At 46.8% G+C, this 27,641-nt stretch overlaps 1 protein-coding gene across 1 annotated transcript in view; it reads right to left on the reverse strand.

Moving 5' to 3' along the window:
• The window catches only part of EPG5 (ectopic P-granules 5 autophagy tethering factor), a 2,517,217-nt gene that overhangs the window by 2,418,147 nt on the left and 71,429 nt on the right, over positions 1 to 27,641 (reverse strand). The gene's annotated exons all lie outside the window — the stretch shown is intronic.

Here is a 27,641-nt window from a genome sequence, read left to right on the forward strand (position 1 = left end):
GAACTCGTACGGCCCCAACACCGACTCCCCTGAGTTCATTGATGCCCTGACCGCCATCCTTATGAGATATGTGGAGGTTCCCATTATATGGGGTGGGGGGGAGACATGAATCTTATATTTGACAATGTCCTGGATAGGACGTCAATGACCCGCAGGGTCACGCCACAAGCTGCCAAAAGACTCCTCGCATATATGGACTCCCTCAATCTACATGACGTGTGGAGGACGCTCCAGTCCCAGATTAGAGATTACACCTTCTACTCTACAGTACACGACAGCTCCTCGAGAATAGATGCGTTCCTCCTTTCTGGGTCCCTGGTGGGTAGGGTGACAGGGGTTGAGATACTCCCACGCACGCTCTCTGATCACTCCCCCGTGCTACTACAGATCCAACTTGGAAACACTCTGACCCACCCGGCCCGCCTGGCGCTTTAAATCTGAGGCCCTATCCGACATTGTCTTCAAAGAGGAAATCCTGTCTGATATACACACTTTCTTCGAGAACAACAATGTACAAGACACACCTGAGGGGACCCGATGGGAAGCATTCAAGGTATACATCAGGGGGATGTGCATCTCAAGGGAGGCCGGGGTTCTCAAGGCCATAGGGCAGGCCCTAACTAGCTCCGAAAAGAAACTCAAAACCTTAGAACAAGAACATGCCTCTGCGCCAGCTCCGGCAACCCTAGCGAAAATTAGGACAGAACTAGAACTCTTTGAATCACATGCCATGAGCGAGGTGCGGTACTTTGCTCGCCCCGTGGCTGCCCGAAGGTATGGGGAGGGAGACAGACCTGGTATAACCCTAGCCAAATTAGTACACGCGGAAGGGGGTAGATCCCAGATAGATAGCATTCTAGATGAACAAGGCCAGCGACACTGGTCGGACCAAGCCATCATTGACACCTTTGCTAGCTTTTACGCCAGCCTATATGGCCCCCAGCTGGAACACAACGCCCACGACCAGGATGACTTGTTAGAACGCATCCCAATGACCCTTATCTCCCAAAGCACTAAGGAACAACTGGATACCCTGTTCACCCTGGAGGAGATAGTCCAGGTAATTTCTAACCTTCCGAAGAATAAAGCCCCGGGCCCCGATGGCCTCACGTCTGAATTCTATAGGGAACATGTTGCCATCCTTGCTCCCATACTGCACGGGGTCTGGACCGAATCGCTCCGGTTAGCCACCCTCCCCCCTTCTCTGCGGGAAGCTCTAATCACCGTCCTCCCCAAACCTGGAAAACCTCCAGACGAATGCGGCTCTTACAGGCCCCTTTCTCTCATCAACACGGACAGGAAAATATTTGCTAAAATAATTGCGAACAGGTTCCTTCCATTTATGCCCCACCTGGTCCATGCAGACCAGAGTGGCTTTGTTCCTGGCCGATCTACAGCACTTAATATTCACCGATTGTTTAATGTAATGTCCAGAATCGACCCAAAGGCGGATGCAGTAGCGGTCACGCTAGACGCCCAAAAGGCATTTGACATGGTCATGTGGCAATACCAATGGGCTGTGTTGGGGAAAATGGGAGTGGGACCAAACATGATCTCCTATATAAAACCGCTATACACGGGTCCAATGGCCAGGGTACTAGTCAACTCCATCGCCTCCTCTCCCTTTCAGTTACACAGGGGTACCCGCCAGGGATGTCCGTTCTCCCCCATCCTCTTTACGCTCGCCATTGAACCCATGGCTGACCACGTCATGGATGGATCGTCACACCCACAAAGGTATTCGCTTACAAGACACACCGGAAATCATCTCACTGTACGCCGATGATGTACTCCTTTATGTAAGGAACCCCTCCACACACTTGGACCCGATCATCTGAGACATAATTAAAATAGGCACATACTCCGGCTTTAATATCAACTACTCTAAATCTGAAATATTCCCTCTAACCGCAGCAACCCGACAACCATCATGCGAATACCCCCTACGCTGGTCCCCAGGGGGCATCAAGTACTTGGGGGTGCAGGTGTCGCTTTCAAAAGCCTCTCTACTGGCTGATAACTACGAGACGACGGCGCGGCTCATTGAATCCAAGCTGCTTAATTGGCGCAACCTCCCACTGTCCCTGGCGGGCAGACTGTCCCTGGTCAAGATGATTGCAGTCCCCAAGCTTCTCTACATCTTTGCCAATGTACCGGTGTGGCCCGGGAAGCAATACTTCCAAAGGCTCCACTTGGCGTGTGCCAAATTCCTCTGGCACTCCGGTGTCGTTCGCAAGAAGTGGCAACATATGACCCGCCCTACGAAAAAGGGGGTTTCACAGCCCCAGATCTGACCCTGTATTGGATAGCGGCGCAGGCCCAACATGCTACGCACTGGTACACACATACGAACCCGCCCCCACATGTCAAACTGGAGAAACTGGCAGGGGATGGGACCAATATCACGACCCTGGTACTACACCATACATTTCAGTCAGACGCCCCGGCAGACCCTGTGGCCACCACAATCAAGGCATGGAATAAGATCCTGAACACCACACAGGACCATCATCCATATTATAAATGGCTTCCCATATGGCAGTTCCCGGGACTTTCCCCCACGCATGAGCAGCATTTTGTGCGACACTGGGAGGCTCTGGGATATCGAGCACTAACCGACCTATTCCCAAATAGTACATTTATTACCCCCCAAACATGGTAGCCCGAACACTCCAACTCAGCGCTTGACCTACTGCAATACTTCAGGCTGAGAGCGGCGGTCCATGCAATGTGGCCCTCCTACCCAGATGAGCCCCCAGACGCACCCGAATACCAATGTATAGCAAACTCTACAAGTGGCAGGGGCATAATATCCTCCTTGTACAAAATGCAACTGGAAAAACGTGGGAATACATCCCTCAAACCACGTGAAGCTTGGGCTAGGGAGCTAGAAATAGAAATCACTGAAGAGATGTGGGACAAAATGTGTGCATACACGCGCAAAGTCTCCCTTAGCGCTAGATTCCGATGCATACAATATAAATTTCTCAACAGACTTTACTACACGCCACAGAGAGTGGCGAAATTTACACCCAACCCTTCTCACACCTGTCCGAGATGTAACTTTGGGGAGGCAGATCACGTGCATATGTTTTGGTCCTGTGCTGCACTGAATACGTTCTGGCTGGAGGTGACAGGGCCTCTCTCGGAGATAATTGGGTCTCCAGTAGACCCGGACCCGCTGGCCTTACTGTTTGGAATGTGGTTCGGAGAAAATGCGAAAATAAATGTAAAATTTTTTTAATATAAGTGCAATCGTTGCTAAAAGATGTATATTGCAGAATTAGAAGCGCCGCTCCCCCCTACCTTCGCGATGTGGCTGAAGGCCCTCACATGGGTACAAATGTGCGAGGAGGAATATATTGTACTCTTGCTTGTGTCATCTCGCCCAAAAAATGTGTGGACAGACTTTTGCAGCTATTTGAACAATAAAGATGAGCTGGTCGGAAGCTCCACTCCATTGTCGGAACCGCCCGACCCTGCACCATGTGTACTGAGCACCTAGCCCCTCGGGCTGTCAAGCCTCCCCCCCCATTCCGAATCGTTTTGATGCATGCGCATGATAGAATGCCCTAATGGGACAATGCGATTTCTGTTTTCCTCTGTGTATGATGTACTGTAGCGGTCTTCACTTTCTGCCAATAAACAAAAGTTTAAAAAAAAAAAAAGAAAACATTCAGAGACAGTTGTGATTGCTTCTCTCAAAACAAAAGATATTCCTGGATTAGACAGTATTGACAGAAAAATTAAGAGAAAGCACCGACTGTTAGCAGATTGAATCCCAATGCATTATGCAACAAAGGCATGTCGACAATCCCTCTGTTTGGCATCGGCAGAACTGTGTGAACAAAGAAACCTAGCCATCCAGTCCTGCTATCATGCTTCTGCATGTGGGATGTGTAAGAAAGGCATGGTATCTAAAGCAAGACAGACACAAGTGATCACAGTTCAAGGGTGTTTATTAAACTACAAAAAGAGGTGAGATAAACGTCTAAGCTAAACCTAACTCTAAGATGGGAGCAAGCTACGACCATCAAATAATAATAGCACTGTCCAAGTGGAGTCTAGTTAAAAAAATAATAATAATAATAATAAAAAAGCCTATACTAAGAAACCTATTGCCAGTGCTTACCGATATGTTACTAAATAGTGTGGGATAATGTTCATAAGAAAAGAAAGAAGTGTTCACAAAAATGATAAGTCAGGATGTCATAGGTCTCCCTTCCCCATGTTTTCTAGCATGGGACAAAGTGGGACTACTGAGCACAGCACACTCCTGGGCTTCTCCAGCACGAGGTTACAGTTCCTTTTCTAGCATTAGGGCCTTCTGTGCTTAAGTCTCTTCTCATGCAAAGTCACTTGCTTCAGAGGGCCTGATACACCAAAACAAAAGTTCCTTCGGGTTATCTTTACGTGGGGTGAATACCCGTCACCGTTGGATCCCCCTCAGCCGGGTTCCGATCCTTCTCTCAATCAGCCTCCCTCAGTCGGGTTCTGACCAACCACTCACTGTGGACATCCCTCGGTCGGGTTCACACTTGTCATCACAATGTTTCTATGTGTTAACAGGGTGCAGGATTCACTTCCCTTGGTATTCCAGCCCCCAGTCAGGCTTCACATGTTCTATCATCACTATGCTTTTGCAAGCATCCCTCGGTCGGGTTCACATTTGCCCCTTTAACACAGTTTCCTTTGTTTAACTTTTCTTGCCCACTTCAATATTCGTAAGTCTAATGTCCATTTAAACAATAGCAAAAGGTTCAGGTTAGGTCCCCCTCGTCCGGGCCCAGACCAACCAGAGTGCTTGCCGATTCAAACAGCATTCCAATCGGCGTTCTCGTCTCGCTAGGTCACCGTCAGCCGACAACAAGTGCAGCTTTTTATCATCACAGTTCGTACAGACGCACATGCCAACTTGTAACAACCAAAAACTTCTGCAATGTGTCAAGGACTTTCGATTGTACAAAGGATTTGACTATAGCATGGCCTTCCCTATTGCCTTAGTATTCGTAGTTTCCTTTATTTTTAATATTCAACACAGTCTCTTTGTTCAGGAGAGGAGTACCAGCCAGAGACCTTCAACTGAGAGCCTGCATGACGCTGGACCAGTCTGACTATCTTCTTGCAGTTGCCACTGCAACCTTCAGCCTAACACAAGCCGGTCTACTTTCAGGTGCATCCGGCTCACCGGCTGTGTTAAACTCGCTCGGTTCCTTTACCTGCTGGAGTCAAGGACGGTTCCTCGATGGCCACCACGGCTCTCCGCCCTGCCAATCAGTGCAGACGGGGGCCATGTACTGTTGACATCCGTCGTACCACCTGCCAGGTGCGATTCCCAGTCTTCAGAATGTTTAATCGGAGGCTTCGCGGATCTGGGTTGGAAAGGGCAAGGGCAACTCCCTCCTTGACGTCCTTTCAGGTCGCACCGCCTTTCTCCTCCGTTTGAACTGCCGTCCTGCAATGGCTGTTTCCTCGTGCGTTCTGCCTTGCTCAGATTGTGCTTGTGTGCTCTGCCTTTTATCCCAATCGGGGAGGGAAAGGGTAGTCAGGTGTGTGTAGTGGTTGGTAATTGCCTGACTCTGCTTGACCCTTGTGTTGGGACATGTCAGGTAAACGGGTCGGTTATTGGTCCGTTGGCGTTCATGCTGTGAGAAAGCTTTTGTGTCAGAAAAAGGGGGGTGGGGGATCCAGTTTGAGTATCCTACCAGGCAGGATGGGGAAACTGTCATAAGGAAGTGGATGCCGCGTCTCACCCTTCAGCGTCCCACTAGCGCTCCCCGAGGACCCCTCATCCAGGTAATCCTCCGTCACTAGTCCACCCCTAGGAACTGGATCCAATAGGGTTGGCAGTGTCCTGGCCACCTGGATGACAGATCCCTGGGGACTAGTACGTGAGACACCATCAAGTTTCTCATAAAAGCTAAAAAGAGTGGTTAGCATTTTGGAATCCTTACCAATCTTTACTTTAGCACTGCATATTATTGTTTAGTGTACTACTAAGCATGTCCGTGTTTCCCAAATTTGTTATACAAACGATACTGCAGGAGAAGATCCTTGACCAAGATCACACAATTTTGGAGAAGTGGAGAAACTGTAATCAGAATAAATGGCAATATTTCAATGAAATCGAACCCTTGATCTCCTAGTGACATCAGAGGAAGCGACATCAAACGTTCCTGTTGAAATTCAAATGTTAATCCGCCATTCTGGTGATGCCCAATTAGCCCAAAGATTTGCCAGCCTCTTCTAGCTCAATCACAGGTATGCAACTGGGAGAAACCTAAAGCCAAACACAAGGTATGACAAAGCCTACAATTCCCAGACTTATATAATACCGTAACACCAGTTTACTCAAAATCTAGTTCAATTAAAACTAAATAATGATGTCAAAGACCAATTTTATATAATTCTAGCATGTCAATTTGTTTTGCAGTGTAGTTTCTTAAGCAGTCCTGACATCATTAGGTCTGTATACCCACCCTCAGCTGGGTCCAAGGGTGAGAAGTGTTGAGCCGGAAGTACGCCATACGTTTTCGCTAGTATATGCATTAAGAACAAAGACATGCTTTCCAGCCACATCATCCATGTATTAATTTACATGACTGAGGGTCTTCACAAATTCCCTATGGCAAAGAAGGCTGTTTCCCAGCGCTGTGCTGCGTTTCACTGAGGAGTTTTGTTTCTCTCTCATCGCCAGGCGCCCTCTCCAGTGCTCATGGTGCTGAGTAGTGGTTGCTGCATCACCTGGCGTGTACTGGAGGCTCCCCGTTTTCCATGCCAGCTCAGAGTAATTAAAGGCGCTCTGACAGCATTACTGCCTCCACGCCATACGTGGCACATACATGAGAGCTGCACAACTGTTGTGCGCCTGTCAAGTGGCTAACTTTACCATTCTTCCATGGTGTCTGGGCACCCTTGCATGCTTATTCCCTGCTATTTTGCTACCTTCATCATTTGAGTTGCAAAGCTGGTGTTCTTTCATACACAGTCAAAGTGATTATCCTTGAAGACAGTCATTTCAGATGAAGAAGGGTCCTCCTCCAGTGCTGGCACGTCCCATCCATGCCAGCTGATGCATGATCATTCCATGCATCTTCAGCTTTTGACACTGCGAACACCAGTAATCTTGGTCCAATGAGGGTATGATGATACGAGATTTTGAAATCTACATTGAGGTAACTGGACCCCAAGTTCACAAACAAAAGAGAACTACTACTATGTACACGAGGAGAGGAATTCGCTGACGGGCCCATAGGTCAGCGCTCACCCTCAAGAACCTGTAAGACAAGATAGCTGCACCATGTGAGGACAGGGGGTGCAGAATTCACTTACTCCAACACGACTCAATAATGAGTAGTTTGGCAAAGGGAAGTCTGTTTAATGATACATACATCAAACAGGGAAACAAATGGGAATCAGCTGTAGTGCGATCACCGGTCTCACTCCAACTTCCACGAACTTTGGTAGAACAGTAATTCTTATAGGCACAAATCGTCATCACTGACGTCTAATTTCTATAAAAAATCATCACGCAATATAATTGGTTAGGAAAGGCAACTTAAGTATAGGTGCTATATCTGTATATAGAAATAAAGCATGTGGATTGGATAACTCTTATCGGGTGGGAGTCTACGCCCGTCCCTCTACATCACACGTGATTGACGTCACTACAAGTACGACGTCCTATTGGTTACAGTGTCTATAGGACCCTAGATTACATGGTCCATTGTGATTGGGCAAGTTACACCCTTAAACATAAATCTCCATTTTAATTAGGAGCATGCAAAGCAGACACCCAGGTGCCTAGTGCCCCAAGATTCACCCTTCCTCCTTTCCATCAATCAGTGTTTTAGGGCGATGTGTCAATTAGTTGGCTAAGGACGGCCTCAAAACTGTAGTCTCTTATCAGGAAAAGTTAAAGCATCCTTGGGTTCTGGATGACATCAGGTGGTGGTACATCTCTGCGCCTGGCTGGTCACCTGTTGGTTCACCGTGAATTTGCTTCAGTTTCCAGCTTTAGTTGCATTTAATTCTGCTTTGGCCCTACCATCCGCCTGGGCCTCTCTTATGTTGACCTTCATGAGCGAGCTGGTATGCTCTGAAGTTTGGTTCTTGCGAGCTGACGCTCTCCTCCCCTTCTCTGGGTGACCTCGATTTCCCAAGCGTGAGCCGCTCTCTGTTGAGTTTCGATTCCTCTCTTCCTCTGTTCTGGTTGAGTTGTGAAACTTGGCCTGCCAGGCCTCTGGCAGCCTGGGCCCATTTCTGCTTCGCAATATGGAGTTGCACTTGTATTGTGTGCCTTATTGGAGGTAGATATATGGTTGGCGCTTGCCGCTCCATCTTCTACTAAGCACTGCAAGCAGCATCGATTTCTTAGCATCTTGCGTTCCAAGCCTATTTACACACAGTTAACAGGTCGGTTGCTTCCATCTTGTCCTGTAGTACCGTTCTCTCACGTTTTAACATTGTCTCGTCTTTGTATCCATTACATTTATTTTCGTAATCACTTACATTGGCGTGTTATTTTCAATAGTGGCTTTTGTTCATTTATGAGTCTGTTCAGGCCCTTGTGTCATTTCCCCTGGAATTAGGGCTCTTGGGGTCTCTTTGTGGACCGTCTGTAGGTACTCCTCATTTCGTATCAGCGGCTGGTATGGTTGTCTGATAGGGTACCGTGTTGCCCGGGGTTTATGGTTATGGGCACTTCAACAGGTACATATCTTCTAATGTACACTGGGCAGAGTCCCAGTGCAACTCTCTGCTGGTTCATTTGCTCTTCATACGTCACGTACCTTGGCGAGTACCTTTCAGGTACCTCGAAAGGAGGGGCAGGGGTGCAAATCATGTCTGGGACCTCCTTTATACTCCCCCCCCCCCCATCTGGTCGGTTCATCAACCACTTCTGCTTCATTCTTGATCTCTCCTTCTTTTGATTCTTCAGTGTTTTGTTCATCGTCTTCAGGGTTGGCACATGATGGCGTGAACATGTGTGTCTTTGGAGTCCATATTTGTATTACGCCTTTCAAACTCCCTGCTGTTTTGACGTGATCTCTCCACCTGCCAGGGAATTTTCTTTTACCCTGGGGATCTCATCATAGAATTCCTCATAGATCGCACAGTCGTGTATGGGTTCTCCCTCTGTGACTGGCTCAGCTATGAACGTAGCAGGGTTTACAGATTTACATTGTACTGCTTTAATCGATGGATTAGAGATAACCTCATAGGCGGATGCTCTCTGTGACATCAGTGTGCCCTTTGATTTCTCTAAAATTGCGAACAGTGAGTGCTCAACATACAATGTCATGGAGCACCACATCACAATGGATGACGCCTTCTCGATGGCGAACGCGGCAGCAGCTAGATTTCATGACCGGGTCCAGACTCCTACTGTAATATGCTAGCGGCTTGTATCCCAGCGAGGTTCGTTGCGCAAGCACTGCCGTCATAACATTTCCATCGGTGTGTGAAAACAGGTAGAATTGCTCTGCATAATTAGGAATCCCGAGCACTGGGGCCTTACAGATTGCCCCATTGAGCTCTGTAAACCCTTTCTCCATTGCTTCATTCCATTCAATTTCTTCTCTTGTTGCCTTGGCCTTTTTAAAGGGCCTGTAGCAAGGGGTTGGTATACGAGCTGTAGTCAAAGACTCAAGCTCGGACATAATTGCACAGGCCTAAGAAGCTTTGCATTTGTTTTAGCATGCGTGGCTTGGCCGTGTTCATGATAGCTTCAGCCCTTTCTGGGGTTACCTTCTTCGCCTCATGTGAGATCAGTTGCCCTATGTACAACACCTCCTGTTGGCAGTACTGCAACTTTTGCTTGTCAACTTTGTATCCTTTCTCAGCCAGTATAGTCAATAGCTGGACAGAATCGCGCCTGCATTGCTCTTCAGTGGTGCTGCAGATCAGAATGTCATCTACATACTGCAAAACAACATTGTCCACCGTAATATTGCTTATGTCCATTTGCAGTTGCAATTGCAGTGAGCAGAGCTCTGTCTTTTACTATGCCATATAAATGCCTATATTACGTAATTTGAAGAAATTCCCAAGTATGGCTTGAAAGTAGGAAAGGAAGCGAGGGAGGGGCACCATCTTTATTGAGGCCATACGCCTCAAACACGATATATGTAGAGTGTTCCAGCGTTGCAGGTCTATTTTGAGAGTGTTGGGAAGCTGGGGATAATTCACCTCATATAGTGTTGTCAAAGACTTTGTAATCTGGATCCCTAAATATTTGATTTTCCCTCTCGCCCACCGAAAGTGGGGCGGCCCCGTATCTCCCCCACCTGGTCTCTCGACAATGTGAGATTTAAAATCACTGATTCACGTCTATTGATTTGTAAACCTGAGACTTCCCCCATCACTCCCACTGTGGGACAGAGTTGCCTTGGTCAAAATGGTCATTCTTACAAAACTACTTTATCTCTTTTCGAACATTCCACTAATTTTAACACAGAAGTTCATACTACTATCAGAAACGTGATCCTAGACCTAGTATGGGCGGGCAAAATTGCTAGAGTGGAGTACACCAAACTGACTCTTCCGGTGGTACAAGGCGGTCTAGCTCTCCCAGACATAGAACACTACTAATGGGCGCCACTGGTACGCCAGTCACTTTATTAGACCTCACGTACAGATAGAGAGAGCCCTGGCATCGCCTTACTTGCTCCGAGCCATGATCTTCGGCGAAACGCAACCACCCAGAATGTAGATGAATATCGTCCACACGACATTCAATTTTGAAAAAGATGGCAAAAAAGAGCGAAATTCAAAGCAGACACTCTCCCTTCCTGCCAGCAAAATTCATACCGGGAATACCACTCACTACAGAAAAGATCTTCCTCCAATGGACGGAAAAACTGCAAATAAATTCCCTCGAGATCTGTTCCCAAACGGCACATTTTTGACAGCTGAACGAGCTAGGGAACTAGGAAGCGACAACGCATTAGACACATTCATATACTTCAGAATACGACATGCACTGCGAGCCAAAATCCCCACGTTCCCAGACCAGCCCTCTACCTGGCCACTATTACATGCAACAATACAAGCCCAAGTGGCGAATATATACAAGTCCCTCTTGAACACAGAAGAGCCACCAAACCCAGGACCCAGGAGAAAATGGGAAAGAGCTTTGAATACTTCGATTACTGATAAGGACTGGAACTACATTCTCAGCCTCACCAAAAAAGTGGCAATTAACGCCAGATATAAGCAGATCCATTTCAATTTCCTCCACCAGGTGTACCACACACCAGCACAACTTCACGCACAGAAACCATCGGAATCCGCTGCGTGCAACCGGTGCAGCGCACCAGAAGCAGACTTTGTTCATCTGGCGTGGAGATGCCCCACAATTGCCACGTTTCGGAATGCAGTCCTCGAGAAAACATCAACAATCATTGGAACGCATCTGAAGGCAGGCCCACTTGTAGCACTATTAGGACTCAGCAACCACCTACCAGACACGGTCCGCTGACTGTCAAATCTATTACGTGTCCTAGCCCGCAGAAGAATTGCATGTAGCTGGGGGAAAGGCCCTCCTCCAAGCTGGCAACGCTGGCTACAAGACATCACGTATTGCCAAGATGTTGAAACCAGCTTCATTAAAACACTGCCGCTACACTCACGCCCGCCAAATATATGGGCCCCTTATATAGCCTACTTGTTGTCCTCCAACGGGGACTCACAAGCCTTGTCTCCAGATCATAGTCAGCCACAACCAAACCCAAACATGGACTGATTTCTCGAGGCCACGTAAAGTAAACCGTCATCACCTGCTCCGACGCACGTCAGAACTGATAGGTCGAAAGGGACATTTAAACAAAAAAGGGGGAGGGGAAAGATATTAAGGGTTTGTTTTGCTTGTGATGGGCGGTGCATGGCCCCTGTATTTACTCGTTATGAAAAATTCAATAAAGAAAGTTTAAAAAAAAAAACAAAAACAGAGACTTCCCCCAAACAAAGCCAACTCCTCGGCTATCACCCTTAAAGACTCTGCGGGGTGAGGGCGCCAACATATCATCGGCAAATGCCATTCTTTTATGTTCATGCCCCCCCCAAAGTGATTGCCTTTCACGCCGGAAGCTTCCCGTATATGCTGCAAAAGGGGTTCCAGATAGATCGCGTATAGCAGAGGAGACAACGGGCACCCTTGTTTGGTCCCTCTCTTCAATCGAATCAAGCTAGAGAGTGAGCTGTCCATTAAGGGACAGTGCAGGGTTGGGTTGGATAAATAGCTTGAATCCTCCAAAGATAACGTTCTCCAAATCCCATTCTTGTCATTGTTTGAAAAAGAAATGGCCATTCCACCAGGTCAAAAGCCTTTTCGGCATCTAACGCTAGGAGAACCGCTAGATTTCTGCGTCTCTCGACCTTACCTATTAGAGGACAAACCCTTCTTGTAGTATCGAAAGTTTGTTGTTGCTTAATAAAACCGGTCTGATCGGAACCAATTAAAATGTGGAGTCTATCCTCCAATAGAGAAGCTAACATTTTAGTGTATATTTTTGCATCAATATGGATTAGCGCTATTGGGCGATATGACTCACACCGTGTTGGGTCTTTTACTTTACTTTATTTAATTTATATAGCGCGCCATGGGACCCAAAGGCGTAAGGGCGCTTACAAGACAAAACATCAATACATTCAGGAGCCTAAACAAGGGATAATACAATGTAAGTAATTCCAAAAGAGAGTCGTAGGAAGTTTCAACAAACCAGGTAGCCGACATACGTCAAATAATCAAATTACAGGAAGAGGGCCCTACAGGGAAATATTTACAGCAATTGAGAAACGCAGGTAAGGTACTATCCCCACAACCCACTAAAACACAGTCGCTGTTAGGTTGGGAACACCAGTCACTCTGGTCCATTCTACAAAGAATTTTTAAGTCAGTGCGTCTAACCACACCAGGTCCAGTTCTTTGCCGCAACCAAGTCAGGACCTTACTGCGCAGACCTTCTCTGGTCTCTTTTCCATCTATTTTCCGAATGTTGTTTAGAACAAAGTTTCTTTGGTCCATGATGAAATCGTACATGTTCGTATCCTTTATTATTGGCATTTGTGCCTTTTTTAGACGAGCATTCCATGTGGGTAGAGACTCACTTTTAACCTTCATCATTGTGGGAGGTTTGACCCCCCTTATAGTAAAATTGCTGGTCAAGGATTTTCCAATATTTCTTATAAAAAAAAACTGCTGTGAAGTCGTCAGGACCCTGGAATTTATTCAAGGGCAGCTTACCAATAGCCACACTAACTTCCTCCTCTGTGATATCCTTCTCTAAATCTTCCATCATATCTCGGCAGTATCAGAAGAGGAACATCAGCCTAATATATATCCTGCGGAGCGTCCCCGAGGTCTATCTGAGGAATACAAAGCTCCATAAAAGCGTTCAAAACACCCTACGATTCCCTCTCTATCTCCAACCCCTTCCCCGAGCGCCTCCCTAATTCCAAGAATCGTTTGGGCTGCTACCTCGATCTTAAATCATGCTAAAAAGGCCTCCCTGCTCTATTCCCCTTTACGTAGTATTGTTTAGCTTTAAAGAGGGTCCTCTCCGCCTTTCTAGCCCTTAATATTTCAAGCTGCCCACAAATTGCTCTATGGGTTTTCCTATTGTTACCCGTTGGATAGTTAGCCATTTACAGCAAGATATCCTTAAGTTGTGCCTCCAAGTCCTCCTTTAACTGCCGACTCATCTTTTCCCCCTCAATCAATTCCCCCCTCATTACCGCTTTAAAAGCATCCCACCATATACCCGGGGAGGTATCCGCCATCTCGTACTCTCTAAAGTAGGTCTGGATCCTCTCCTCTATCTCGACTGACAAGACCGTATCCACTAAGATCCATTCCGGTAATACCCACTTCCAGAGCCCCCTACGTCGAAGTGTCATATCTAAAGTCAGCGCCAAGGGTGCATGGTCGTGATAGCCCCCAGGGATAGTTCCCAAATTTGTCCTGTCAATCGGGAGGACACCCAAATGTAATCTTACATGTGAATAGAACATGAATGCCACTTCCTTGCCCCTGCAAACGCACCACACATCAACTAACCCCAATTGTTTAAATGTATTAAGTTGTTGGGATGGTGTGCCCCTCTGAGCATGGTTCCATGTCATTTCATCGCAGGATGTTTTTTCGCAGGGTTTTTAAAAAAATGTTCTTGTTTTATTTTTGGGGGGGTTACCCCCGAAACCCCCCATCCCATTTAATTTTTTATATATTCATGAACACCCACACCCAATTTCTATATTTTTCTAACCCCCTCCCAAAAAATGCGACGAGTTGTTTCGGCAAAAAATGTGCGGTAAAAAAACCTGTGAAAAAGCATCCCGCGATGAAAGGATGTCGTACCCTGAGCATATCCGCCTCGACTTCGTACTATCTCCACATCCCAAGCTGTGTTAATATAATATAACATGTCCCTCCACGTTATGTTCTCATGCCGCCAAGGTCGCCCTGAGGAAGACATCCTGACCAGAGGTAGGTGCCTACACCGTTGCTACAGTAAACATCTGTCTTAATAACGAATAAATATCTCCCTTGCTTATAGTTCGTGGAACCTAAAAACACCATGTCTGGATTATTTCAAAATGCCATCAAAACCCCTGCTTTTTTTCATTCACTCACTTGCATCACAGCTCACCCTCCCATGCCCACCCCGCCCCCCAATCCCTCACGATGACCCAGGCTGGTTCATGGGTCCTAGTGACAACTACGGGGAAATACCCGACCATGTGCTGGTAAACTACCTAGATCCTGCCAAATTGAGAGATAAACTAACTCTCTCCCAAAGAAACCCAATCAGGCCCCCTAACCTAACTCCCACCCTCTCCCCGTCCCCACACAACAGCCCATTGTTCACAACCCACCAGCTCTTAAATTTGGCATCTCGCCCTCACTTGCCAATGTATCGGTCCCCCCCCTTCCATCACCCCTCTGTACAAGGTGTGTATATTTTTCCCAACCTTTCGGGGCCCCCCTTTTGTATGGGCTCGCTTCACCATGGACCATTCCCACTGCCGCCTCTGCGGGTAGTACGACCTCTAATGTCCTGTATCCCTGTACATTCGCTGCTCTCTGGTACCACCATATCAAGACCTTCCTCGCACGTTTTCACTCTGAACTGCCTGCCTTTCCAGGTAAACAATCCAAAAGGGAAAAGTCCACCTTTAACAAACCTTTTCCTGGTTTAAAATACTGGTAACTGGTCCCATGAACCTCCTTTTAAGCAGAGTAAAATATGCCAAGTCCTGAGCTGTACTTCCGAGCCATTGATGGTCAAAGACGTGGCTGCTTGTGCTGCCCTCAGAATTCATTCTTTCTGCTCGTAGGGCGTGAATGCTGCCAAAACGTCCCTTGTCGGGCCCCCCGCTCCTTTCTTGTCGGTCCCACTGTATAAATCCTTTCTAAATTAATCTCATCCAGGGGGATCTCCAGGAGCAGATCTGCACAAAAGGATTGAATTGACTGCTTGAGATCTTTCTCCACAATCTCTTCAGGAACATACTTAAAGCGAATATTCGAGCGCCTCAATCTATTTTCAAGCTCTTCACACTGAAGCTCTATATTGTGAGTCATCTGCGCGAGTCGCTCCAGCGCTTCATCAATTTTCTGGGACTCTTCAACCAATTCCTGCAAAGCTCATTCATTCGTATCCACTTGCTCGTCTAATTTCGAAATTTCACCTTTTATTTCCTGTACAGCACTTTTTAGGTCAGTTTTTAAGGAGGAAATCTGCTCCTGAAGAGTTTCCTTAAGGCGTTGCTGGTGGTCCGCTAAACATTGCATCAATTCTTCTTTGGTAATAGCCGTGGTATCCAAATGTTCTGTAGTCTCCTTGTCACGGGTCGGTAATTGTGTAGATTGAGCAACACTAGAAGTTCCTTGCACCTCCGTCTGCCAACACCTAGGGATTGTACCCTCGGCCACCCCCACGCCCCCAAGCGTTCACTGTAGACTGTGCCGTGGTACCCTTAGTCCGACCTCATCCTTTAGTTTTTGACATGTGCCTCACTGATTGTTTCCTACTAAGCGATCCCCCTCGCACCTTCCAATAAGGTCAGTGTAACTGGATGTACTAATCCTGCCTTCCAAAAAACAAAAATTCAAAACCAAATTGGAACTGTCTATCCCACTATGAACATACAGATTTGCGGCACCTAGCAGGTCCCAATGCGCCTCATTACAGCATTGGTGATGTAACGGCAGGCGGCAGTAGTGTCCATTGACAGCACTTAAACAGTGTGGTATGGATGAGATCTAAATTCGAGCACCGTTTTAGTCCCATGCACAATACACCCAGAGGGACTGAGCTCTCCTAAATGTAAAGCCCCTTTGAGTTGTCTCGGCAAGCTCCTCCTCTTCCCCAAATGTCTAGTAAGTCTCAACCACCATGCCAACACCTCTGGAGGACTTCGTATAAGGGCCACCGCCTTCACTGTTGTAATAAAAGTCCCAATATAGTATGGGACTACCCCTTGGATGTCAGTCTCTCAGCATTCCTCTGTATCTGGGGCAGGCTCCCCCGCCGCACTCCACAGCTGTTAATAAAGTGTCACGATTGCAGCAAAGCGTCCTGGTTGCCAGGGGACTGTGGCATTGTTGTACCCCTTAATTGGCACTGGCCTAAACTCCTCCTCACGTGCACTTCACAACGCAGTGATTATGGGAGTATATTCCTTGACACACAGAGACCTCAGCGGGGCAACGCCATCCGCCCTCAATTCTCTTCCTTGATGTTGCAGGTCGTGTTCTGTGCACGTTAGCACCGCCTACTCCTCACATTGCGAGCAATAATGCCACCAGGGAGACCGTTGCCACCAAAGTCTCACAGAGGCTGTGTAAGGAACTCATGGTGGCAACAGTAAAGACAGACACAAATGATCACAGTTCAAGGGGGTTTATTAAATTGTATAAATGGATGAGAAAAACACCTAATCTAAACCGAAATCTAAGATGGGAGCAAGCTACGACCATCAAATAATAATAAGACGGTCCTAGTGGCGTCTTGTCAAATAAAAACGGTCTATACAAAAAAAAAAAAAAAGAATTATTGCCAATCCTTACCGCTAAATTACAAAAGAGTGTGGGATAGTGTTCACAAGAAAGGAAAGAAGTGTTCATAAATGATAAGTCAGGATGTTATAGCCGAGGTCTCCCTTCCCCACGTTTTGAGCACAGGATAAGGCAGGACTCTTCAACACAGCACACTCCTGGGCTTCTCCAGCAAGAGGCTACAGTTCCTTTGTGTGATATCAGGACCTTCGGTGGCCAAGTCTCTTTTCTACAAAGTCTCTTGCCTCCGATGGCCTGATTTGTCAAAAGAACCAAAAACAAAAGTTCCTTTCTTTATGAACGTTGGGTGATGTTTCTTCACCTCTGGATCCCCCTCTTCCTGGCTCAGACCCTTCTCGAATGTTAGCCTCCCTCCGTAGGGTTCACTACAGCCTTCTACTCAGAATATTTCACCTGTTGTATTCATGAGTCTCAATGTCTTTTTAAACAGTTTTTCACTGTGGACGTTCCCTCAGCCGGGTTCACATTTGCCAGTTACACAGATTCCTTCGCTTTATCACAATGCGGGATTTACTTCCCTTAGCTTTCCTCTTGGTTTACGATAGCCTCCCTCCATCTGGCTCAGACCATCAATTCACTGTAGACATCCCTCGGTCGGGTTCATGCTTGTCATTTTAACAGTTCATGATTTTAACGTCTCATTAGAAAAGCGGGGTTCCCTTCCCCAAGCTTTGTCGGAATCCCACCGTCGGGTTCACACTTGCCTTAGTTCGCTAGACCCCTTAGGTTCTATGCCTACCTAAATCCAGGTCTCAGCCCCCAGTCAGGCTTTCTATAAAGACCCCAGTCAGGCTTTGCACAGTTCACACAATGTTTCCTCTGTGTGTCAAAGACTTGCGACTGTACAAGGGGTTTTACTCGACCCTTGTATGACCACTGACTTCTTTTGTCGGGCTCTCTTAGGGCCTTCTGGTACCTATAGTTTTCACGAAAGGGGCCCAACCAGTGTCTTTTTAATAAGCCACCCACAGGGCAGGACCACTCTGTAGCTGGTCTCTCCCTGGGAGTTAAAAGTTCAGTAACACACAAGGTCTTTGTTCTTCAATTTAACATGTTGCCATTTGCAACCTACGCTCAACACAGCCCGGTCTTCTATTGGTTCTCCCTCCGACTCACTGGCTGTGCTGAACTCCTTAGCGCTTCTTGTCTCTTGAGTCAAGGATGGTACCAAGCGCCTCTCTCCGCCTTATCAGTGTGGGAGGGCCCCGTGCACCATTGACATCTGTTACACCATACGCTGGCTGTAATGCCCGGTCTTGAAATTCCTTTCACAGTGGTTTCGAGGTCTTGGTCAAAAAGGGCAAGGGCACGTCCCTCCTTGTCATCCCTTCCAGTGTTGCCGCCTTTCTCCTTCTCTTGAACTGTCGTCCTGTAACAGCCGCCTCTTTGTGCGTTTTGCCTTGCCTTGCTCCAAGTGTGCTCTCGTGCTCCACCTTTTATCCCTGTGGGGGGAAGAGAAAGGGCCATCAGGTGTGTGTAGTTATTGCCAATTGCCTGACTCTGCCCAACCCCTGGTGTCGGGACATGTCAGTTAAACGGTTCTGGTGTTAGTCCGTTGTCTTTCATGGTGTAAGAAAGTATTTGTGTTCGTATAGGTGGAGGTTAGAGTTTCTACATGTCCTGTTAAGCAGGATGGGGAAAAGGCGTCATTAGAAATAATATCCCTTGTCCTAGGGGGTTTGGTAAGCTCGAAAGGGTGAGTTTGTGAAATGATTAGAGGGGATTGTGGGGCGGTGGTGTTTTGTCAAAGTAGTCTGGGAGATCGGAAAAAAATAATCAGAGGGACGTGGAGAAGAAGGACTAGTACTTGGGTAGGTAACAGCAAGACAGGGATCCTGGGAGATGTAGTTTCCCACGCCATTGGTGTTTGGGTACCTAATGGGTTTACCATAGGCAGAGGGGTTGTTGCCTACAAAAGCTTCAGGGAATTTGTCCTCCTCACCTTCTTCCCCGGTATAATACTGCGTCACACATGGGGTATTTCCCCCCAAGCAAACCCTGGGCTCTCTTACCCAGGTGAACCCCCCAGGTGATCCTCCCTCACTCATCCACCCCCAGGGTTGGGATCTGGGAGCACCAGCCCTTCCCTGGCCACCTGAATAAGCGATTATCGGGATCTACCTGGGAGAATACCCTCAGGTTACTCACAGCCGCCACACCCTCCCAAGCACCGCAGAGTATTCTGCAACAAGTTCCATACAGCCACTCAGCAACTGACCCGCATCCGAGGCCGCCCCTGCACGCCTACGTCCGCGAGCAGACAATCCTCCATCAGCCCGTCTCTCTGACCGGTGCTGTAATGTGCGCTGCCCTCACCTCAGGAATTCCAGGAAATATAGAACACCTCTCATCCCTCACTGACGGGGGCCTGCTGGCAAAGCTGTTCATGGGCCGCCACGCCCTGCTCAGTCACCAGTCTCCCGGGCGCCGCGTTCCTCGTCGAAACACCTTAAATTCCAAGTTCACAGACTTCGCTGACAGTCTGATGGGGGGGGCACCAATTCTACCCTTTCTCAAGGGGTGGGGGGGGGGGTAACAGTTTCAGCTCATAAAAAACCTTTCAAGTGGGGACAGAGATGAGCTACGATCAGCACGTCCTCTTCCAACAAGCGGCCATCTTGGAATCTTCAATAACTATTTAATGCCTCCCAAAAATGTGAACTATGAGCGGCACATATTCCACCCCACCACACAAGCAAAGGGAGAAACAAGGACTCTTGTGATGTGCCTATCCACGCGCGTAAACCACTTGGACTTCCACCTATAATCAAACCAAGAGGCTTTAAAAATGCCAAGTGGTAGCAGGGTAGGATTCATCCTTCTGCAAGAAACTGCTCCAAAAAAGAAAGAAATCACGTACTTTTGCCATAAGTCAATTGTGCACCTAATGTGGACGTGAAAACCACTTCAAAGCAGAATACCATTTCCAAGCGCTGTTGAGCAGCAAGAGTGTCAGGAATTGGGGTTGGGGCAAGAGAAGGCGCATAAATTGCAAGAAACAGCTCTGAACTACAACTCCCAGCAGCCTGTGGGCCACTGTGTAGTTCAGAATGTTCGCGCGGTGAGCCACATGGGTGTAATTATGTGGCTTCATAAACTGCCGGCCGTGCTCCGGTGCAGATAATTAAGGATGTGCAGTACGGGCGGCTATGGCGTTTGATGGTGGTGAGGAGATCTGGATCAAACTGCGACGCCGGAGGAATGTTGAACTAGGAGTCCGGGCCACAGCGGTGAACAGAGGCGGTCCCTGCAGCATACTCAAGTCATTCTACTGGGTCCGGGTGACCTCGTGAGGCACCCGGACACACAGATAAGTGATTGAGTATTTACTATGGTGTGAGGAAATACTGTTGTACACGTCTCCCTTACACGCTAGTGGGGGGAGAGGTACGCGTGCCAGGTGTACGCCATCTGCAACTTGTAAGGAACAGAGTGAGAGGAGTTAAAGTCACGCTCCTCTGCATATTATGTTCGTGAATGAATTCCGTTGTGATCATACCACTTGGTGCACAAGCAACTCTCAAGAGTGAACGAGAGAGATTAAAAAAAAAAAAACATTCCTTGCGGTTAATGCTGTTGGTAGTGCATATTCATGTTTTGCTTGGGACAATTAAGCAGAGGCTATGGTGCATGGATTTCGCATAGAGTCAGGAGTTAGGTAGAAATAATCAGGTCTTGGAGGTTGGGCTCAGGAGTACAGGTTGTCATTAGGATTGATTGTCATGTATATGCATGTTATCTCTTCCCTACCTTCCCTTTATCTGTCCACACCTAACTCCTTCCCCCCCCACCCCCAATTGTCTGCCATGTGGTTACCTGTGTTATCAATATCCAGGTGCCAGTGCCAACCACGGTGGGAGGTTCTATCTATTTGGCTTCTGTGGTTCAGGAGAGGAGGTTGATACCCTTTCATCCCTTTAAGTTTTGACAGAATTATGCGCCCCCGATTTAGGGGTATTCGAACTCCCAGGCAAAATGGAGTTGAATCCTCCCTCTTTAGCGGAAGTGCTAAAGGCTTTGCAGGAGATTCAACTTGAATAATTAGCACACGCAAGACAGGAATCAGGTACCCTTATGGCTCAGGTGCAAGATTTAGTAGAGCACGGTACCCCTTTGGAGGGTGCTGGGTCATCTACAGGGGTCACAGCAGGTAGACCTTCCACCGTGATTGTTCTGAAACTCCCCCCACCCCCCCCCCCCCCCCCCGAGTAGTGTGCCGCTAGCAGCACCGGAAAGGTTTGCAGGTGATCCTAAGAAATATATGATGTTTTTGACACAATATAGATTGCATTTCTTGTATAAACCCACCGTTTTTGAGACAGTACAGGCCAGGACAGCATTTGTAATTTCATATTTAACCGGGGATGCTGCAGCTTGGGCGATGCCTCTGGCGCAAAAAGATGACCCATTATTATACAATTGGCATGGGTTTTTGGCAGAATTTGGAAGATTGTTTGATTGTAGAGAAGTTTCTTTGGCACAGGATAACGAATTGCTGGCCTTAATACAAGGAACACGCCATTTGGTATCTTATGTGACCCAGTTAAATAGACTGGTCATTGAGACAGATTGTCCAGAAAATAAACAGACCGTCTTGTTTTACCAAGGGTTAAGAGGAATTGAAGGATGCTATTGCTCAAGTAGAACCTCAACCTAGTTTATGTACGGCCATGATTGACTTAGCGTTGAGATTGGACCACCGTATGAACGAACGCAAGGGAGACAAGAAGAGACCGGAGGTGGTACCTTTTGCAGGATTGAGTAAGGGAGGCAGAGTGGAGAAGGAGAGACTATGCAGATTGGAGGATTGAGAGGTCCCTTATCGGCAGCAGAGAAGGAGCAACAAAAGGCGAATAATCTGTGCTTGTATTTTGGGCAACCAGGACATTATATCCTGACATGCCCAAACACTCCAAAGAAGGGAGCAGGAGAGGATAGAAGCAAGGGGGAGATGGGAAAAAGGATTGGGCCGGCCTTAGGGGGAACTTAGGTGTCCGGCCCAGCTGAAGGTAGGTTCCCCAGTTGCGTAGCAAATACAGCAGGACACAGGAATTCACATTTTTACATCCACGTGACGTTATTCTTTGCATGCACTAAACAGATAGTGTCAGCTATGGTGGACTCAGGGGCCACAGGGAATTTCATTGATATCAGTTTGGACAAAAGGTTGGGTTTACCGCTGAGGGATAAATCACAGGTGGAAGGGGTGCAGTCGGTAGATGGGTCACCCTTAATTTCCGGGCCCATTTGTCAACAGAGACAACCAATTCAAATGAGGTGTGGGTCGGGGCATGTGGAAGAAATTGTGTTTGATCTAATAGCGGCACCTCAGTCTGGACTCATTTTAGGTATGCCTTGGTTAGTACAGCATAATCGTAAGATTGATTGGATCACTCAGAAAGTACTTTTTTAAAATGCCGGAATGTGTGCAGGTGAAGTGGGATGGAACAAGAATGAGCCCGGAGTGTGGCTGAATAGAGTGCGGGCACTAGGTAGGATAGGCGTGGTGCGGCCAGTGGAATAGTGGGTGGATGAGTCTCCCAGGGAGTGCACTGTGTAACTCTTCGGTGCGAGGCAATGAGAGGATGCCGTGTCTGTAATGGCCTGAGAGCAGACGTCGCCATGTTGGTGGAACGAGTCTATGTAAATGTGTGTTCATTGTGAAATGGTTTCGTATGATACATGCCGGGATACAGCCGAAAGTGCAATACACAAGGCGGCTACATTTAGGCATTGCAATAGCTTGGTGGGGCTACCGGGTCAGAGGAGCGGAGTGAGACACGGGTGAGAGGCAGTGCCTATGTCACAAAAAGGTTGCGGCTCATTAGGTGGAACGCGCGAGGCCGCAATCAAAGGAGTGCCGAAAAAGTCAGAAAATCAGTCTGGGCGGAATGGCCATGCTCACCGTCTTACCCAGTCTTTGTGGAGCTGTATCTCGCAGAGGAGCAGTGTCGCGTCTCCAGCGTATGTGCGTGTGGGCTACTGCTTATACTGAAAGATCAAATCTTTATTGCGATGGAACCGTATCAAGCTCGAGGTAATGACGCGTGTCAGATTTAAACCAACCAAATGTAGGAAAGTGTACGATTGGAATGCTGTGCATAATAGGAAAGAATGCTGTAGAAGTACATTAGTCAGTGCGTCCAGTATTGGCAAAATAGAGCTTGCTAAGAATGCGGCTCTTTCGGAGATCACCAAGTTTATTAATTATATGAGGAGTTCCATGCAGAGGTAGTACCTGGTTTGCATGGAGAGACTATGGCGCGGTAATGTGCAATTGGCGAAGGATAGTGAAAAACGCGTCATTTCTAAAAAACCATGCAACTATTATCCTGGCAAAAAAGTTAGCAAGATTTAAGCAGGGTAACAGGGTAGCATCTGTAACAAATGTTTTATACAACGACGCATGAATCATTGGAAAATTGCTAACAAGGTGTCGTCTGCATTAAGTACCTGATGTACTGAAAGTAGAACATAGAAAATGCGTCATTTTTAAAAACATACAGCTCTTGTTATGGCAAGAGTGTTAGCAAAATTTAAGCATCTGAAGTAAAGACAGGGTAGCATCTATAACAAATGTTTTATACAGCAACACAAAAATCATTGGTCAATTGCTAACGAGGCGTCGTCTGTATTTAGTGCCTGATGTACTGACAGTGACAAGTCTTAAATGTGTCATTTTAAAAACACATACAACTATTATTCTGGTAAAAGTGTAAGCAAGATTTAAGCATCTGAAATAGTGACAGGGTAGCATCTGTACAAATGTTTTATACAGCGACACATACATCAATGGACAATAGTTCACAAGGTGTCGTCTGCATTTAGTACCTGATGCAGCAGAGTAGAGTGGTTGGGCAAATACATGGTACAGGGGCTTCCTAAACCAGGGTGTTCAGGGTGTTCTGGCAAGTGTTGCAATGCCCGAGATGAAGAACGGAGTGCCATTTAAATCGTTCTCATCGTGTCACCTAATGGGACTTGTAAGGTGGCAAGGATAATAATTGCAGAGATGGCCAGGCTCACACATGTCAGAGCCGGAACATGCTAAGTAAAGAAAAGGTTCCACTCGATAGAAACATTGAGGCCTTTTTTCATGGAGTCTAGCCGGTAAATCCATTGTTGTTCAAGTCTGCGTAGCATTAGGTCCCGGTTCCCGCCATGGAATGTATTTTGTGCTTTTTGTAGAATAAACCAGAACATGTCATTGTGGCTATGTTTTTTTTGCCTTGAAATGTGCCACCATGGGTTTATCATCTACTTGATTTTTAATGCAAGATCTATGCTTGCATATTCGCTGCTTGATTTTGCTATTGCACTTACCTACATATAGTAGGTCGCAGGGGCGTTTGATAGCGTACACCAACCATTTGGTCTAACAGAAGGTGAAGGTATTGAAAGTCCAGGTCTTGCCATGGAGATCGATGTTTTATATGTTTTTAGTAAGGCAACATACTGAGCCAATTGCACATTACCGCGCCATAGTCTCTCCATGCAAACCAGGTACTACCTCTGCATGGAACGCCTCATATAATTAATAAACGTTGTGATCTCCGAAAGATCCGCATTCTTAGCAAGCTCTATTTTGCCAATACTTGACACACTGACTAATCTACTTCTACGGCATTCTTTCACATTATGCACAGCATTCCAATCGTACACTTTCCTACATTCGGTTGGTTTAAATCTGACACGTGTCATTACCTCGAGCTTGATACAGTTCCATCGCAATAAAGCTTTAATCTTTCAATATAAGCGGTAGCCTGCACGCGCATGCGCTGGAGACGCGACACTGCTCCTCTGCTTGATACAGCTCCACAAAGACGGGGTAAGACGGGGTAAGACTGTGAGCATGGCTATTCCGCCCAGACTGATTTTCTGACTTTTTCGGCACCCCTTCGATTGCGGCCTCGCACGTTCCACCTAATGCTTAGGATTATCTCAATCAGATCCCCCGTACGAGCCGCAACCTTTTTTGCCACATAGGCACTGCCTCTCACCATGTCTCACTCAGCTCCTCTGACTGGGTAGCCCCACGAAGCTATTGCAATGCCTAAATGTAGCCACCTTGTGTATTGCACTTTCGGCTGCATCCCGGCATGTTTCATACGAAACCATTTCACAATGAACAAACACACTTTTACATAGACTTGTTCCACCAACATGGCGACGTCCGCTCTCAGGCCATTACAGGCATGGCATCCTCTCATTGCCTCGCACCGAAAGCACACAGTGCACTCCCCGGGAGACTCATCCACCCACTATTCCACTGGCCGCCCCACGCCTAGCCTACCTAGTGCCCGGACTCCATTCAGCCACACTCCAGGGTCCTTGTTCCACCCCAATTCACCTGCACGGCACTATCGCCCACCGCCAGGCCTCATCATCCATTAAGATACCTCATTCATTTACAGGATATTTGCGTGCACCATCCACCGCAGCTTTCTGTATCCTTGACTCGATGCAGCACCCGTGACAGCAGAATCCAGTAACTTTCCAGCACACCGCCTGTACACCAGACGGTCTCTATTTCTTAGACGCTACCCGACTCTGCCAGGTAGGCACTCCAGCCATTCTACAGGCACAATCCTCCAAATACTCTGTATGCACGGCTAATACTCAGCCTTCTCTCAACAGATACCAGCCCTTGCCGTATCCGATTGACATCCCTGCTTGTACTAGTGACAGCCGCCACCATTCTTTTTGTTCACGACGCTACCTGAATAAACTTAGGTAGGTCACCCACTTCAGTACCTTTCTTACTTTAACGGTCAAGGTGACGATCACTCTTTTTTAAAAACACTTAGTCTAATTTTTACCTTGTTTAGGTGAACCAAGCCCCCGTACCAGTTGTCTACCTTCATATTAGTATCAGTGTCCTGACGACAGCTAGTTACCTTTAGAAAACCTGACTTACATCGCAACACCTGCTGTGTTCCATCTTTATCTGAACTAGAAACACCTACTATACGTGTCGACAATGATTACGTACCGCTATCTATGCAGCAGTACATGAAATTGAAAGCACTTTTGCTACTAACCCACACAAATGCAACCCTTGTTCTCACTTGTGTTCTACATGGTTTATGTTATATAGGCTCATGCCTACTTTTAAATGTTTGTTTAGTTATCCTTTAAACTTTGTTTTATGACACATTTGACCTCTTCATGATCCCTGAGCTAGCACATGCAAGTCTAGCCTTACTGTAGTATAGGTGCACCTCCTGTGCGTCTATGATAGGGGTCTCCGTTGACTCTACATTCTGTCCTGATATTCATTAAGCAGTGCCAATTTTGTGAGACGTTGGGAGTAGAATAAAGAGTAAGTAATTATTGGTACATGGCAAGGCATTCCTTACATTGGTCTTTATTGTGATACTTAAGAAAAAAGAAGAGAGCTTTGGTGGTAAATTATTAGGGCACAACATGTTTGCCTTTAAGATAGCTCTGCGTATTGAGCACCCATCGTAGGAATGTGATTTCCATTAGGGACAACGCAACTCGGATCAATGCGTGCCATTATAGTTTGTTATATTAACACCTGTTATTACTGCAGACGTCGAAATGTGCACTCGCCACAAGTCACTGGCTAATGATAATTAACTTTTCGCATGTATGAACTGGTGGGTTTTGTGTACATAGAAAACACAGGGGTTCAGGGACGGTTTATGGCTGTCTAGTAGCTTGCAAATTGAAACGTTTACCCCCGATTACATCTGCCTTTATAAGCCAAAGTGCTCTGCACATATAGATGGGGAACTATGTGCACTAAAATGGTTTATTTTTTTTACTATTGAAGTGAATATCTGAAATAAAGTTTCTTATAAATATGATGCAGATTTTTATTACAGGCTTCTATACAACTAGAATAGCTACACATGTATTAATTTACCCTTTTTCTACCACAGTTAAACAGAGACACAAAACCTTTGTTTTCACATACGGACAACCAAAAGAGCACTCTATGCAAAGGACATTATTGCACAAGCTTCTGGAATAGATCATCACCTATTGTTCACAAAAACACAAACCAAATGTCCAGTTCACACCTTCACATGACCTATACTAGCCAAAAGAGCACTCTATGCAAAGGACATTATTGCACAAGCTTCTGGAATAGATCATCACCTATTGTTCACAAAAACACAAACCAAATGTCCAGTTCACACCTTCACATGACCTATACTAGCGCCAAAACTGTTGAGTTCGTCAATGCGCATTTCCTATTTCACTGCAGTCAGCCATTACCCAGTCTCTTTGTCAGCGAGGGGTTGAGGGGATGGGCAAATTATTAGAGTACATGCATTCCTAATTAAATGCCTCTCCCGATACAACATGGCATTAACTAAAATAAATTTCTACATTGTACGTTGGCTTTGCAAGATACAAAGTTGGAATAATGCACTAATTTTCAATATCACAAAGCTCCCTCTTTCAGACAAAGAGTGCTGTACGCTATTTAAAGCTAATGGGCCTCATTATAAGTTGGCTGGTACAGTAATAAGGTGCCAGTATTAACGTTTACCAGCACGTTACTGCACCTGCCAACTACAAGTTT

This window comes from Ambystoma mexicanum, chromosome 6p, assembly GCF_040938575.1.
Source record: "Ambystoma mexicanum isolate Mex_15411 chromosome 6p, UKY_AmexF1_1, whole genome shotgun sequence".
NCBI lineage: Eukaryota > Metazoa > Chordata > Amphibia > Caudata > Ambystomatidae > Ambystoma > Ambystoma mexicanum.